Raw genomic sequence first — 16,575 nt, 5'->3', positions numbered from 1 at the left:
ATGAGGGAGAAATAGGGGTCTTTTGTCTATTTTAAAGTTGAATTTTCCTTAGTTGTTTAGCTGAGCCAATATTGTGTTGTTTAGCACATGAGTGTCTCTGAGTGGAGATCTCAACCCTTGCTTTGGTGGACTTCGAGTGCCAGCCCTAGGAGGGAGTTCTACTTCATTCCAAGTCGTACCAGAAACAGTGAGTTGAGTTACAACAATAGTAAGTCGAGTTACAGCAGTAGGAGAAGTAACAAGGAGTTCGAGTTACAGCAACAGGAAAAGGAGCAGCAGGAGGACTGGGTTACAGCAGCAAGAAAGTAGCAACAGGAGGGACGAGTTACAGCAATAGGAGAATAGCAGCAAGGAGGCTGAGTTTCAGCAGCAGGGAGATTAGCAGCGTCACAAAGATGGGAGGGTAACAACAACGCAGAGTAGGGAGAGTAACAACAGTGCTGGGGAGATGGGAGATCATTTGGAGGGCCATTTGAGGAGGATTGCTGGAGTTGGGAGTGTAGAGATTGACAGGATCAGTCACAGCAACAAAATTCGTATTTGGAGGAGGGTCAAGCTGTGAAGGGTCAATTTTTGAAGGTTGGAACCAAGGGAAACCCTTTCTGGGTTTTTCTAGGTTTTGGGCAAGGATCACAATCCCAAATTCCTAGAATTTTCTAGGCACTCTAGAGTGGGAAAATCAAGGGACGAAGTCAGGCAACAGTGTAGTTTTACTTTTACAGCAACAACACAGTTTTATGGAGGATTTGGTTATTGCAGTTGTTGGGCTTTCTTGTACTCATCACTTGGTGCTTGTAGCTTGCCTTGTGCAAGCCCAAGTGCACTTTCCCCAACTCATTGTACCACAACATATATTATTAATAAAAAATTGGCCGTTTGGGGATTTGCAGAAATTTCTAGTTCATGTGTATTTGTTTCTGAAAATTTCTATGTTATTGTATTTTCATGTCTTTGTTATCATTGTAAAATTTCCATTAGGAATATTACATTCACTATCCCATCCTGTAAATTTCTTCATTCCCATTCCAACGAGGTATTACACTATGGTGTTTCTCCAATTAATCCTTATCACATGTCACCTTTAGCGTACTTAATTAAGATATGCTCAATAATAACCCTATTTTACGAGAATTGTCAAAATGCATCAGAACCAAGAATGAATTATGCGGAACTGACCTTGAGATGCAGTACAAAAAGCGATCCCTATCGGACCCCATAAAACTCCTCAAAACCCATCTAGGACCTCCGATGATGTAATCTTGCTCCTATAATCTATCTGTCACAAACCCTAGAAGCCCATCTTAATTGCATCATCAGGGAAATTGGAAATGGGGACATTACACGATTTGTGCAACATTTAAATTTTGTTCAACAAACATAACTATATTCGAGGCCTTAATCAGGGAGTTAGGGTCTTTGTCTCTAAGGACATAAGTCAAGTTCCCTCGACAACTTGTATTAAATCTCTCAAGGATAATGGCATCTGAAGGTCTAAGCCTCAGGAATTTCCCTAAGGTGTCAAACCTTTGAATGTACTCTTTAATGCTCTCTTTGTCATTCTTAGCCATAGCTAGGAATTTATCAAGATCCATACTCCCATCCAATTGAGATGCCCATCTCTTCCTGAAAGCATTGTGAAATTGATCCTAATTAGTGATGCTTCCTTGTGGAAGGCCAAAATACCAATCCCTAGCATCACTATCTAATGATAGAGCAAAGAGCATCATGATAACATCCTCGTGGTCAATACGCTTGGGATCCATTGCCCAATAAAAGTTGTGAACATGTCTTTCTGTATTGGTGACCTCATTTCCACTAAATTTTGGAATCCACTCATGGTATTTGTCAAGCAGAGGGTGAGGGGCATCAGGAACCTACTAAAGTCTAGAGGCTTGAAGAATGAAAGTTCCCAAGGCTCATTCATGGTTGGAGGAGGAGGATTATTAGGGAAGAATTGTCTAGTTGGGGGGGTAGGTTGTCTAATAGGATAAGGGCTAACCTCACCCCTCCTAGTAGTAGCTCTAGTTCTTGGAGCTATGGTTATTTTATGAGTACTCTCTAGAGATTCGCAACCAGTGATTTGAGAGTTGGAAGAAGAGGATCTATCGTGTCATTAGAGAATACACCTCTTCAAATAAGCTATATGCTTATGGGAGGGTAGACTCACTTCCTCTCGAACAACAGTGCCAAAAATGTTACCGCAAAATCTAGCAGGTCTTGGAGAGGGGCATCCTACAAGGCTAACACCAGACTAAGACGCAACAACGAGATAGTGGCCTGTTGGAAATATTGAGAGGGGGGGTGAATCAGTATTTCTTTTTAATTGTTCTTTTTATCACCAAAACATATATATATGGAACACAGAAATCGATAGCTGGAATAAATGCTTTTATTAACACAAACAATGCAATGAAATAAATACAATATATAAATGATTGCAATCAGTTGCCAAGCACCAACTTGGACTTTTGTGAGGCTCCAACCTCCAGAGCACCAACTCTGTTTTGCCAAGGCAATAGTTTTGCACTTAGGAGCACCAACTCCCAAGGATTCCAATCCTTTCAGTTCTGAGGCTCCAACCCAAACCTGGTATAAACTGTTTTGCTGTAGTTCTCTGCTCCCAAGCCTGCTGAGCTTCTGCTTCACTCCTGTTCTCCTGCTTCTCTTGCCTCTCCTGCCTCTGCCTAAACTTTGACTTCCTCTCCCTCTGATTATCTATGCACACTTCCTTGTTTTTATCTGTTTTTGTATTCCTGATGCCTCTGACTGTTCGTTTCTGCTTTCCACTGGCTCTTCGGCTTCTTCAATGCTCGCTTCAGCTTCCTCTACGCTCGCTTGTCCTTTGGCTTCCCTCTTCTTCATTGCTTTGGCTTTTCGGTTTCCTCTACGTTGGCTTACCCTTTGGCTTCTTGGCTTTTCGGTCGTTGTAGCTTCCTCTGTCTCTTTGTGCTCACCAACACTCCTGGGACACGTTGATTCAACGAAAAGAACCGAAATACACAAAGAAAGCTGCCATGTCACCACTGCCATCGCAATCGGCATCATTCAAGCCTTTTGAACTATCGGGAGCGTTTCTTATGTATTTTGGCCTTCAAAACCCGCGGAATACAGATATTCTTATACCACAATTGGTATTTCGGAAGGGGCATAAGCGGGAACTTCAGAGGATAGCTTCTAATTCCACTCAGCAAGTGACACATAGCAACGGGAAGGAAGAGGATACCCCTTTTTCGGGCGGGTATTACTCGAGCTACATGTCCACCCAAAATATATGTAGACCGTTGGATCCACGAAGGGATGATCAACGGTGGAGGGTCGGATGCACCGGGAATGCGGACCCGCCTTTTTATGGTCGCGAATGTAATACACAGGAATATATGAAAAAAACGACTGAAATGTTAAAGGGCGGACTTCAAATTTATTACGCTCGCATTTATAACTTTATTGGGTCCGCTACATATATCGCAATCGGTAATCGCAACTTCCCGATGGCCGATGGCCGATTCACCTGCGGATGTGATATTATATTAAGCCAACTTGTAATGTTGCATCATGTCCGCAACATGTATCGCAATCGACGCTTTCAGGGGTGACACCCCTTTGTATTATTGTGATGGGCGGATGCGATATATCATTAAACCATTTCATAATGTTGCAACGGGTGCGCACATATTGTAGTTATATGATATTCATATATATATTGCAAATTTGCATGTTTTAATGTGGCAAGACTTAAAGGCCCGCATATATGAAATACACTTAAAACCCGCTTTGAAGCACTTACTCGGACTTCACTTGTTTATACACCCGGACATATATATGTCGTCGGGTCCGCACATATATATCGCAATTGGGGGTTTTGGGTAGTGGCACATAACCAAACCACCGATTACAATATCACCGATCTTTACATATTTCTCCGCTCCGGTAGTGTATTCCTCTATATGTACATGTTTTTGCCTCCGATAATGTATATAGCCTTTATATATGTGTTTGCGCCTTCGATAGTGTATTTGGCCTATATATATGTGTTTGCACCTCCGATCGTGTTTTTGCATGCATATACACTATATTGCTCCCGATAGCTCCCGATAGTGTATTCTTTGGTATTCTTTGCCATACTTTGCTCTGATAGTATATTTGCATGCATATACACTATATTGCTCCCGATAGCTCCCGATAGTGTATTCTTTGGCATTCTTTGCTATACTTTGCTCCGATAGCTTTGTTTGCTTCCTCTGATGGCTCTGTTTTGCTCCTCCGATGGCTCTGTTTGCTTCCTCTGGCTTCTCAAATATTGCCATATTGACATCAATGACAATCTATGTCAACAATCTCCCCCTTTGTTATTGATGGAAATATTCTTCTGCTCTCCCCTTTGACATCAATGGCAAAGGAATGCATACGGACTCCCCCTGTAGAATTGCTCCCCCTATAGAACTGCTCCCTTTGTCTTGCAACATCTTTATGAATGAACTTGAGTGATGCTAAAGAGATAACCCCCATCTTTTGACAAAGATGTTCAAATGCTTCTCGAGGAATAAGTTTTGTGAAAATATCAGCTATTTGCTCCTTAGTATTGACATTCCAAGATGATGTTTTATTCATCAACTTGTTCACGAAGGAAATGATACTTGATTGGTATATGTTTGGTCTTTGAGTGCATCACTGGATTTTTGCTGAGACTGATAGCACTTGTGTTATCACAATAGATGGTAATTGGTTGATTTGTACCTATGATGACATCTTTTAGAGCTTCCTTCATCCATAGTATTTGAGTACAATAGTGTACTGCAGCTATATACTCGGGTTCGACTGTGGATAATGATATGGATGTCTGTTTTTTCCTTAGCCAAGATACTAAACAGCCTCCCAGGAAGAATGCATTTCCACTAGTACTTTTCCAATCATCTACACTTCCGGCCCAATCAGCATCGGTGTATGCAATTACAGTCAGTGTTGAGCTCTTAGGGTACCAAAGACCGAAATTAGGAGTTCCTTTTAGATATCTAAGAATTCTTTTTACAACTAAAAAATGGGATTGTTTAGGAGCAGATTGAAATCTTCCCACCATTCCTACTGCCTGCATTATGTCGGGTCTTGTAGCAGTTAAGTACAAAAGGGCTCCAATTATTGACCTATAATGAGTTGCATCTGCTGGAGGGGAGTCATCATTTTTGCTCTATTTGCAATTTGTGGTCATAGGTGTGCTCATGAGTGCACAATCTTCCATTCCATATCTTTTAAGTATGTCTTTAAGATACTTGGCTTGAGATATAAACATTCCTGCTCTGGTTTGAGATACTTGTAGTCCAAGGAAGTGAGATAACTCTCTTATCATTGACATCTCGAATTCTCTTGACATGTTTTGAGAAAATTCATGGCTCATTTCATCATTATTGCTAGCAAAAATCAGATCATCAACATAAACAAGTGTGACTAGTAACTTACCTTCATCCATCTTTATGTAGAGATTACTTCCTGCCACTCCCTTCTTGAAGCCTTGTTGTTGTAGATAGTGATCCAATCTTGCATACCAAGCTCTGGGAGCTTGTTTCAACCCATATAATGCCTTTTTCAACTTACAGACTAAGTTTTTTTTCTTCTGTTAGATCAAACCCTTCTGGTTGCTCCATGTAGACTTCTTCCTTGAGTTCCCCATTCAGAAATGTTGATTTTACGTCCATTTGATAGATTTTGAATCCTTTTGAGCAAGCAAATGCCAAGAACATCCTGATAGCTTCCATACGAGCTACTGGTGCAAATGTTTCTTCAAAGTCAATTCCTTCAATTTGTGAATAGCCTTTGCAAACAAGCCTTGCCTTGTTTTTGATAACTTGTCCATCTTCATTCATTTTATTTTTGAATACCCACTTGGTTCCTATTATGTTTTTGTCCTTTGGACGAATTACCAGCTCCCATGTCTCGTTCTTCTCAATTTGGGACATTTCTTCTTCCATGGATTTTACCCAATGAGGATCCTTGCTTGTGCAAATGTTTTTGGTTCTATCATGGATAGAAGAGCAATAACGTTTCTCTTTGGTGTAATTATCATCCTTCTTTGGGTTTGCATCCCTTCATCTCTATTGCCAATAATCTGCTCTTCTGGATGATATTTTTGGAGAAACTTCATCTTTGAAGGGGTATGAGGTGGTTCTTTTTCCTCTTCTTCTTCTTCTTGATCTATTTCTTCTTATTCAAGTTCTTTTTCTTCAATGGGAGGATCATCTTCATGTTCTTCAATTTCTTTTTCTGGAAGGTCTTCATCAATATTTACATCAATGCTTTCCACTATTTTCCTTAGTCGAAAATTGTAGCACTTGTAGGCTTTGCTCCGTGTAGAGTATCCAAGGAATATCCCTTCATCAACCCGAGAATCAAACTTTCCTGGTGAGCCATCATTGATTTTTATGAAGCACTTGCTTCCAAAGATCTTGAAGTACTTTACTAAAGCAGGTCTTCCTTTCCATAATTCATAAGGAGTTTTTTCACAATTTGGTCTTAATTGAGTTCGATTCAAGGTATAGACAATTGTCCCGACTGCTTCTCTCCAGAATTTTGGCTGCAAGTCTGCTGCTAATAACATTGTTCTTGCCATTTCTTGAACTGTTCGGTTTCTTCTTTCAACTACCCCATTTTGCTAGGGTGTTCTAGCAGCAGAGAATTCTCTTTTAATTCCATGTATATTACAGAACTCATTAAATTCTTTCGATGTGAAATCTCCCCCTCTATCTGTTATGAGGCACTTAATTTTTGAGTCCTTTTCATTTTCTACAAGAGCTTCTAGATTCTTAAAACACTCAAATGTTTCAGATTTATATTTTATAAAATATATCCACATCATTCTAGTATAGTCATCAACAAATAAAACAAAGTACCTTTCTCCTTAGAGTGCTTGATTTCTAATTGGTCCACATAAATCAGCATGGATGATCTCCAAGGGCTTTGATGTAGAGAGCTCCTTGGTCTTGTGGTTGGTTCTGGTTTGCTTTCCATGTTGACATGGACCACATACTCCTTGATTTGGTTTGAATAGCCTTGGGATGTCTCGTACAACTTTAATCTTGCTGATATTGATAAGATTTTCGAAGCTTGTATGTCCAAGTCGCTTGTGCCACAACCAACTTTCATTTGTTTGACTCAGGTAGCATTTATTTTCTTGAATCTTGTTCAGAATGTAAATGTTGTCTGGTGTTCTAACCCCTTTCGCCACAAGTTCCCCTGAGGAAGAGTTCCTTATTTCACAGTCTTTGGTGCTAAAGACAACATTATGTCCTTGATCATAGATTTGGCTGACACTCAGGAGGTTGTGTTTGAGCCCGTCTACTAGCAAAGCATCTTGAGCTTTTCCTTTTCCATTGATAAGAGTAACAGTTCCTTTTCCTGCAATTTTGGCAGATCCACTTCCAAAGGACACATTTCCTTCCTTTTGCTCAATGAGACAAACTTCCTTTTGTCCCCTGTCATGTGTCTGGAGCACCCACTATCCACAAACCAATGATTTTCATTATTTTGAGCATATAGAGCCAGGCCACATTTATCCATGTTGGGATTCTCACTACTTGCTTTTCCTCTTTTGAGTGGGCAGTTTTGTTCATAGTGTCCATTATTGTAGCATAATGAGCAAATCAGATCAAATTTGGTCAAGGGATCAAACGAATTGAAGGTTTTGATTTGTCCCTGCCTTTTGGGGCCATATGGTTTGATTATTTGATCCTTTAGCTTTGGTGTTTCACTCTTGCGAGCCATGCAATGTCTGGCTTGATGACCAAAGTTTTTACAATGAAAACAATGTCCAAGAAAGATAGTTTTGTACATGTTGTAGTAGCCACGGTTTGAGTCAATTTCCTTCCTTGGAATTACTCCCGCTTCATTCTTTGGATTTGAGATGGGCCTTTGATGGAATACTGGTTTGTATTTGCTATAGTATCCATGATTCGAATCCACATTCTTCTTTGGAGTTATTCTCTCTTCATTATTTGGATCTGGGATGTGCCTTTGATGACATACTTTTTCTTCTTTTGGGTTGCTGGAAAGTGCATTGTCATAACTTTTCGCACTATTCTTAGTGCTTGATGATTCTCCTTTAAAACCTATTCCAGACTTGTCATGTTGAGGTTTTTGATTTTTTAGGATAGTCTCAAGTATTTGAGAGCTTTTCCAACCATTTTTGACTTGCTCCAATTCCTTCCTTAGAGATACTATTTCGGCTTCACGTTCTTCGCAAGTCTCTTATTTTTCTTTTAGCTTTGTTTCCAAGAGATCTTCTCTTCTTCTTGTTTTCTCGTTTTCTACCTGTTGTCACACAGATTGACACGACAACGCTCAGACCGGGGGCTGTCACTCTGATCCCCGATCCCTCCGTTTAAGCCTGTCTCCCGCGGCTAAGGGGGGTAGTCCCTGTGAGATGATGAGGCCAACTGTCGACCAATTGGTTGGGAGACACGAGATACGATTAAGATAAGCACCAAAAAGATTTAATTAATTTAGCAGACCAGTGCCTTAAGAGATTTATGGTTAAGATGATTACTTGTTAGATGATATAGAAACGTGAATCGTGAACAACAACCATTTGTCATCGAAAGGTATCAGCTAAATCACATGACCAAAACAATATCCAGCAACTGAAAATTTTGAAGAGATGAATGCCTTAAAACACCACGAGAATCGTAAATCATTAACTAGATATCAATTTCGTATCTCGACTTGAAAATTTAGATCTCAGCATGAAAGATATAACATGAAAGCCACTGAAACTGGCAAAAATAATTTTCCACAAAATTTTTATATTTTTTGATTTTTTTTTTTTTTATTACTATTAGAAGCAAAATTTTAAAACTATATAAAAAATCTAATGAATAAAACAACCTACGACTAAAACGAAATTCAAAATTTTAAATTCTAAAGTTAAAACAAAACTTAATTAAATCTAACTAAAACCTAAGAATTTAAATGGCAAATATATACATATTATAATAAAAAATTTAAACCAAATTTTTTTTGACAAACGCATATATGAAACAAACTATACCCTAAGAAAAATGCGGAGCCCGAATCATACGATACGATCAAGCATTTAAATTTACCTGTTACTCTGATTACCTGCTGTGCGTAAGTTTGGATTATACACCGACGAGGGCTGGCGCTCACACAATCTTTCGATTCTTTTTTTGTCTTTTGCTGGTGTATTGACAGGCCGGCGCTCTGCGTATGCGTCTGAATTGATGCCGTCCCTAAAACGCAGCCATAAACCCAAAACGAAATCGATTTACCTGTTATGTAGACGCAAACCAACGTGACCCTGGCGATACGCATGTAAGATTCAGGTACAGTTCATAAATCGACGGATTGCCGCTGGAAAGCTCTCAGTTTATCCAAAAATCTCTGCTACAGACATATATTCATAACGCTGCAGACGTAGCAGAATGGATACCGACTTCAATGGCAGCGGCTCCTCTGTCGAGAATGAAGAAAATAAACGCGTACAGGCAGAGGGGAAATTGAGGGATTGTGTCCTTTTCCTGCTACGAATGCAACTGGAGCCTTCACGCAATATACAATTCGCTGCTTTACTTGAACGTTGAGCAAATGATTCGCCCAGTAAATGCCCAGACAAACTGGACAGCTTTGATATCATACGGCGGTAGCAGTGATAGAAACGAAATAGTGCCCACGTGAAGACGCAGAGATACGCGACTCAACCACAACAAAAATGTGACGGCAGCGTAATAGAATGCTGGGCACGTTTGCAAATTCTGGCCCGTATGTGCAGCAGCAAGGATTCTGTAAGAAACTTAATCATCTGAGTGTGGAAAAACTGTGGCTACTGGCGAAATAGGGTACGGATGATGGCCCTGGAAACTGAAAAAGACGAAATCACCTAAGGAGAAAATATGTACATAAAACCAAGATCAAAACCCTAATGAAAACTGAACAAAAATTTGAAACCCTAGAACAGCTAATTAATGTACAGATTTGGCCCCTTAACAGCCAGATTCAACGATAAGCACAGAAAATATTCAAAAAATAAAAGTTTAAGGGTTCCACTGTGAAGAACTTCAGAAAATCTCTCATGCAACTTAGAAAAATAAACCGAATGATAGACCCAGGATCAAATCCAACTGGGCTCAGCAAAAAATGCTTGTGGGAGTTGGCTGGTTCAGCCGAGAACTTCCCCTAACGCCCACAATTTCCTTCAGAAAGGGTTTTCTGCACAGCTCAGAAACAACCATCAGTAAAGAGGGCAAAAATGCTGCTAGATCTCAGGAAGTAATGGAGATACCTACCATTACTTCAGAAACCCTAACACTCAAACCCTAGCAAGTGAACAAGATACCTGTGCTCACAATACTCTACAAAAAGCTATTATTAACGGCTGAAAATAACATATACAGAAAATTAAACAATCTCACAGCATTTCAAGAGAGTAACACCAGCAAGATATGGACCCCAAAGTCTTCTTTTATTAACCAGAAACAGATTTACAAAAGAGCTTCTTCAGTATCAGGCTCACAAATCAGATGATCTGAAAATGACCCCTAGCACCCTACTTATAGGAAATGCCTCCAACGGCTAGTTCGAGTGATCCATGCTGAAATGATCTCGACCGTTGATGAGGATCAAGACATCTCTTGATCTCATCCGTCGATTTATTAAAAAATAATATTTTGCATGCATTCACTTAAAATATTATTATTTTATTAGTTAGGGTTTTTGCTTTATTTTTTAATTTTTTATTATTATTTTTTTATTTATTTTAATTTTTTAATTTTTAATTATTTTATTTATTTTAAAATGGATCATCGAACTAAGCCTTCGGAAACATCACCTAGGACCTAGGACTTAGGACTCATGAGGGGATTTTAAGACATTTTCAACCCTCAAGACACATTTCATGATGACTTTTTACAATTTACATCTCAAGGGGACAAACCCACTTAATACAGACCCTCACAAATCACCCAGCTCTGCGACACAACGATAATCTAGCAGATCAACACACTAGGATTCTCCTAAAGTTCTAATGACAAAATCCATGCCGGCTTTGCGGTCAGGTTTGAAGGAAAACTCTGCCGATCCATGGATCGGTGAGACGAAAAACCTTTCGGGACGTAGATTACCACTAGAAAGTTAGGTCCACCTAGGCAATTTACATACACGACTCATATCTGCTAAGATTATTTACAATTAATTCATGCAGATTGGGTTTACAATCAAAATGATGAAACTGTTGATGACTGCAGGATGGCACGGATATGTCGATCAGGTGCTGCCCCTTTTTGCCAAGAAAAGGGTGGTGTACTGCATGGGTAGTTGACCAGTAGAGGTCAACACTACCTTGAGAGAAATGATTTTATTTCGTAATTTCTCATTTTCTTCAATGACACTTATTAACAGTTTATCTACATTTCCTTCTAGCCCTGAGTCATCATCATTTGTGAATGCCATGAATAACATTTCTTGGCTTTCATCATGGTCACTTTCCTTATCTTATTTATTTTTGATGACTACAAATTCATCCTCATCAAACTCATCTTGCTTAGAAAAGAAGTTCTTCTTATTGAAACCTTTCTTCTTGTATACCATTCTTTTAGGATTTCCTTCATCATCACTATCATGTTTATGAGGACATTTTATAGCATAATGACCTATGTTTCCACATTTGAAATAGATAAGAGGGTATTTACCTTTTAGCTTAGATCCTTTTTTTAGCTTTCGTACAAATTGAGCTAATTCGGATTCCACATCGGATTCATCACTACAGTCCTTTCTTTCTTTCCCCTTCTTTGATTTTGTAGCCTTGAATGCTGCATCTTTGGAGCTTGGGCCACCTTTTCTCATCTCATAGGCAGTGAGGATTCCATGGAGTTCATCCATCTTGAGAGTATCTAGATCCTTTATTTCTTCTATGGCGCTTATTTTGGAGTCAAATATGTCTGGAAGAGATCTTAATACCTTTTTAACAATGGTACTTTCTTCAATGTTTTCGCCCAATCCTTTAACAGAGTTAACCACTTCAGCTACTCGGAGAAAGTATGCTACAATATCTTCTTCATCTTCCATTTTTAGAATTTCAAACTGTCTTCTATGAGTTTGAAGCTTTGCTTTCTTGAGTTTTGAGTCCCCATTGTATAAGCCAATTATCTTATCCCACATTTCTTTGGCAGAGTTGCAGTTCATGACTTTTGTAAACTCGGAATCAGTGATTCCACTAGTGATGGAGTTCAAGGCTTTTGCATTTGCAATGTAGGCTTTCCTCTCATCTTGATCTGTTGGAAGAGTGGAAGGAATTGGGTACTCATTTAGAACCGAATGCCAGACTTCAAGTCCAAGGGACATTAAGTAGTAGGTCATTCTCTTTTTCCAAAAACCAAAATTAGTGCCATCAAACAGAGGTCTTCCTGATGCTTCGTTATTTCTCATCATGGCTATGAATCCTTCTTCAAGTTGTTAGGCTAATATGAAGAAGCCTGCTCTGATACCAATTGTTGGAAATACTGGGGGGGTGAATCAGTATTTCTTTTTAATTGTTCTTTTTATCACCAAAACATATATATATATATGGAACACAGAAATAGATAGTTGGAATAAATGCTTTTATTAACACAAATAGTGCAATGAAATAAATACAATATATAAATGGTTGCAATCAGTTGCCAAGCACCAACTTGGACTTTTGTGAGGCTCCAACCTCTAGAGCACAAACTCTATTTTGCCAAGGCAATAGTTCTGCACTTAGGAGCACCAACTCCCAAGGATTCCAATCCTTTCAGTTCTGAGGCTCCAACCCCGTGGGCTCCAACCCAAACCTGGTATAAATTGTTTTGTTGTAGTTCTCTGCTCCCAAGCCTGCTGAGCTTCTGCTTCACTCCTGTTCTCTTGCCTCTGCGTAAACTTCGGCTTCCTCTCACTCTGATTATCCACGCGCACTTCCTTGTTTTTTCCTATTTTTGTATTCCTGATGCCTCTGACTGTTCGTTTCCGCTTTCCACTGGCTTTTCGGCTTCTTCAACACTCGCTTCAGCTTCCTCTACGCTGGCTTGTCCTTTGGCTTCCCTCTTCTTCATTGCTTTGGATTTTTGGTTTCCTCTGCGCTGGCTTACCCTTCGGCTTCCTGGCTTTTCAGTCGCTGTAGCTTCCTCTGTCTCTTCGTGCTCACCAACACTCTTGGGACACGTTGATTCAACGGCGAGGATCGAAATACACAAAGAAAGCTGCCATGTCACCACCGCCATCGCAATTGGCATCATTCAGGCCTTCTGAACTATCGGGAGCGTTTCTTATGCATTTTGGCCTTCAAAACCCCGCGCAATACAGATATTCTTATACCACAAGTGGTATTTCGGAAGGGGCATAAGTGGGAACTGGTATTCAGAGGATGGCTTCCGATTCCACTCGGCAAGCGACACGTAGCAGCGAGAAGGAAGAGGATACCGCTTTTCGGGCGGGTATTCCTCGAGCTACATGTCCACCCGAAATATATGTAGACCATTGGATCCATGAAGGGATGATCAACGGTGGAGGGTCGGATGCACCAGGAATGCGGACCTGCCTTTTTATGGTCGCGAATGTAATACACAGGAATATATGAAAAAAACGACCGAAACGTTAAAGGGCGGACTTCAAATTTATTACGCTCGCATTTATAACTTTATCGGGTCCGCTACATATATCGCAATCGGCAGTCGCAGCTTCCCGATGGCCAATGGCCGATTCACCTGCGGATGTGATATTATATTAAGCCAACTTGTAATGTTGCATCGGGTCTGCAACATGTATCGCAATCGGCGCTTTCAGGGGTGACACCCCTTTGTATTATTGTGATGGGTGGATGCGATATATAATTAAACCATTTCATAATGTTGCAGCAGGTCTGCACATATCGCAGTTATATGATATTCATATATATATTGCAAATTTGCATGTTTTAATGTGGCAAGACTTAAAGGCCCGCATATATGAAATACACTTAAAATCCGCTTTGAAGCACTTACCCGGACTTCACCTATTTATACACTCGGACATATATATGTCGTTGGGTCTGCACCAGTGTTGCGGGGGAGCGCCCCCCCCCCCCCTCGCTCCCGCTCCCGATCCGCGCTCCAGGCGGGAGCGACTCGGGAGCGGGTCGGGAGCGCGCTCCGGGAGCGATTTCGGGAGCGCGCTCCCTAAAAAAAATTTCGCTCCCTGCCTTTTCGGGAGCGTTTTCGGGAGCGTTTTGCCTTTTTTGCATTTTTTTTTTTTGTAGTAATGTTCAAAATGCAATTTTTTTTGAAAGAAACAAATAGTTTTTGAGTGGGGCAACTTAATAATCAAGTCTAGGCCCTAGTGTTGATATGCTATTCATGGTAATGTTAAATTCTTAAAGTAAAAGTGACATTTTCTTTAATTTTCATTTTCATCCTTTTACTTAAATTTTTAACATTACCATGAAATGACTCAGGATGTTTGAGAGTGGTTTCGTCCTCATTGGATTTCATATGGAGAAAGTAGAATTTTAGATTTCATTCAAAATCCAGCAGACTTATCAGATTTTCAGGATTTCAGGATTGGGGGATTGCAATGTTTCCATTGAATTTTGTCATGTATTAGGGTATGGAACTCATATTTAATCAAGAGTACCAATCCCTCTATGTACCTTGATGTTAGTGACATTGGTTGTCGAACTCCTTTATCATGACCCTTCTAAAAATGTACGCATCACTCAAACAAAATCTTGACTTGACATGCTATGCTTTTTCTATCTTATGTTAATGCTTAGAGGGTGATATTAATGACAAAGATCCCTATACAGATACAAAGGTAATGACAAAGATACCTCTGGATATTAATGCTTGGAGGGTGATATTAATGACAAAGATCCTGATTTTGCAACAAGACTAAAAAATTAGACATTTCTCGTGGTGGCAAGAGGCCCAAGCATAAGAAATAGATAATAGATTTACTTCTCTTTTCTAGTTTCTAGTAGCTTTTATAACTATTGACTCTTTCATATTTATTATGATATTTTTTTAACAATATATGACAATTTAAGTTTGAAGTTGGCAATTATAACTCATTAGTAATGAATTATGAATATGATGCTTCATGAAAGTTGAAAGTTGTTTCATTTCATTTCATTTTATAACATTTCATTTCATGTTAGATATTATTTGTTGTAATGGTTACACTTAGCTTACAAGTACAACTTTGGTGATCAATGATGATAAATGTTATATATTGAATTTTAAAAGCTTGAAACTTTAAGATTGATGAATCATGAGACTCAATATGTTGTATGTTACTATGTTACTAACTTGCGGACGTGGTTGATGAAGATTATAACTTCTAGATGATTGTTGTTATATGGTTCAATCTATGTTTTTTTATGTTTTTTATGTCTATTTCATCATTCTACATGTTTTTGTTGACATATATGTATCAAAAATTAAAAAATATAAAAATATATATATTTTTAAAAAATCGCTCCCCGATTCGCTCCCAAACCGGGAGCTTCTGAAAAAGGTCGCTCCCGCTCCCGCTTCCGCTCCCGCTCCCCGCTCCCAAGTAACATTGGTCTGCACATATATATCGCAATCGGGGGTTTTGGGTAGTGGCACATAACCGAACCGCTGATTACAATATCGTCGATCTCTACATATTTCTCCGCTCCGATAGTGTATTCCTCTATATGTACATGTTTTTGCCTCTGTTAGTGTATATAACCTTTATATATGTGTTTGCGCCTCCGATAGTGTATTTGGCCTATATATATGTGTTTGTGCCTCTGATAGTGTTTTTGCATGCATATACACTATATTGCTCCCAATAGCTCCTAACAGTGTATTCTTTGGCATTCTTTGCCATACTTTGCTTCGATAGTATATTTGCATGCATATACACTATATTGCTCTCGATAGCTCCCGATAGTGTATTCTTTGGCATTCTTTGCCATACTTTGCTCCGATAGCTCTGTTTTCTTCCTTCGATGGCTCTGTTTTGCTCCTCCGATGGGTCTATTTGCTTCCTCTGGCTCCTCGAATATTGTCATATTGACATCAATGACAATCTATGTCAACATGGCCTACTGTCACCACAGTCAAAACCCCTTGCTCCTTATGGATTTTCACCAATTGGAGGAGTCCTAGTATGTGACAAGGTCACCTAATTGGTATTCTAAGCTTAGGGTACTGAGGCTTTCTACAAGCAAGTCACAATTTAGGTTCAAGGCTCTAATAGGAGGCAAATTGCTTTCTTGTTAGAGGCATATTTGATGAGTCACAAGACCTAGGGTTTGATTGATAAGTTGAGTGTTGGAGTAACCAGAGGTCAAGGCTACGGGAAAAAATTTCATACAATATATAATAGCAAGACCAAATCTCATGAAACCTTTAAAGAAGCCCTTATATTGAAGCAAGGGTAAACTAGGGTTCCCCCTTAAGGAAAACAACTAGGGAAAGAAAATTTATGGCTAAGATTGAAGTGGATGCCCACCAAAAGGATATATTTTTTTGGCAAATGCAATCCCCTTGATGTTGAGGCTCTCCAATCCCATAAACTCACCTTGGCTTAGGGATTTGCACCAAGCCCTAGTTA

Source organism: Pinus tabuliformis, chromosome 1_1 (assembly GCF_031772625.1).
Source record: "Pinus tabuliformis cultivar Carrire ecotype Pingquan chromosome 1_1, CPIR1, whole genome shotgun sequence".
Taxonomy (NCBI): Eukaryota; Viridiplantae; Streptophyta; class Pinopsida; order Pinales; family Pinaceae; genus Pinus; species Pinus tabuliformis.
Note: the sequence above shows the minus strand (reverse complement) of the source record.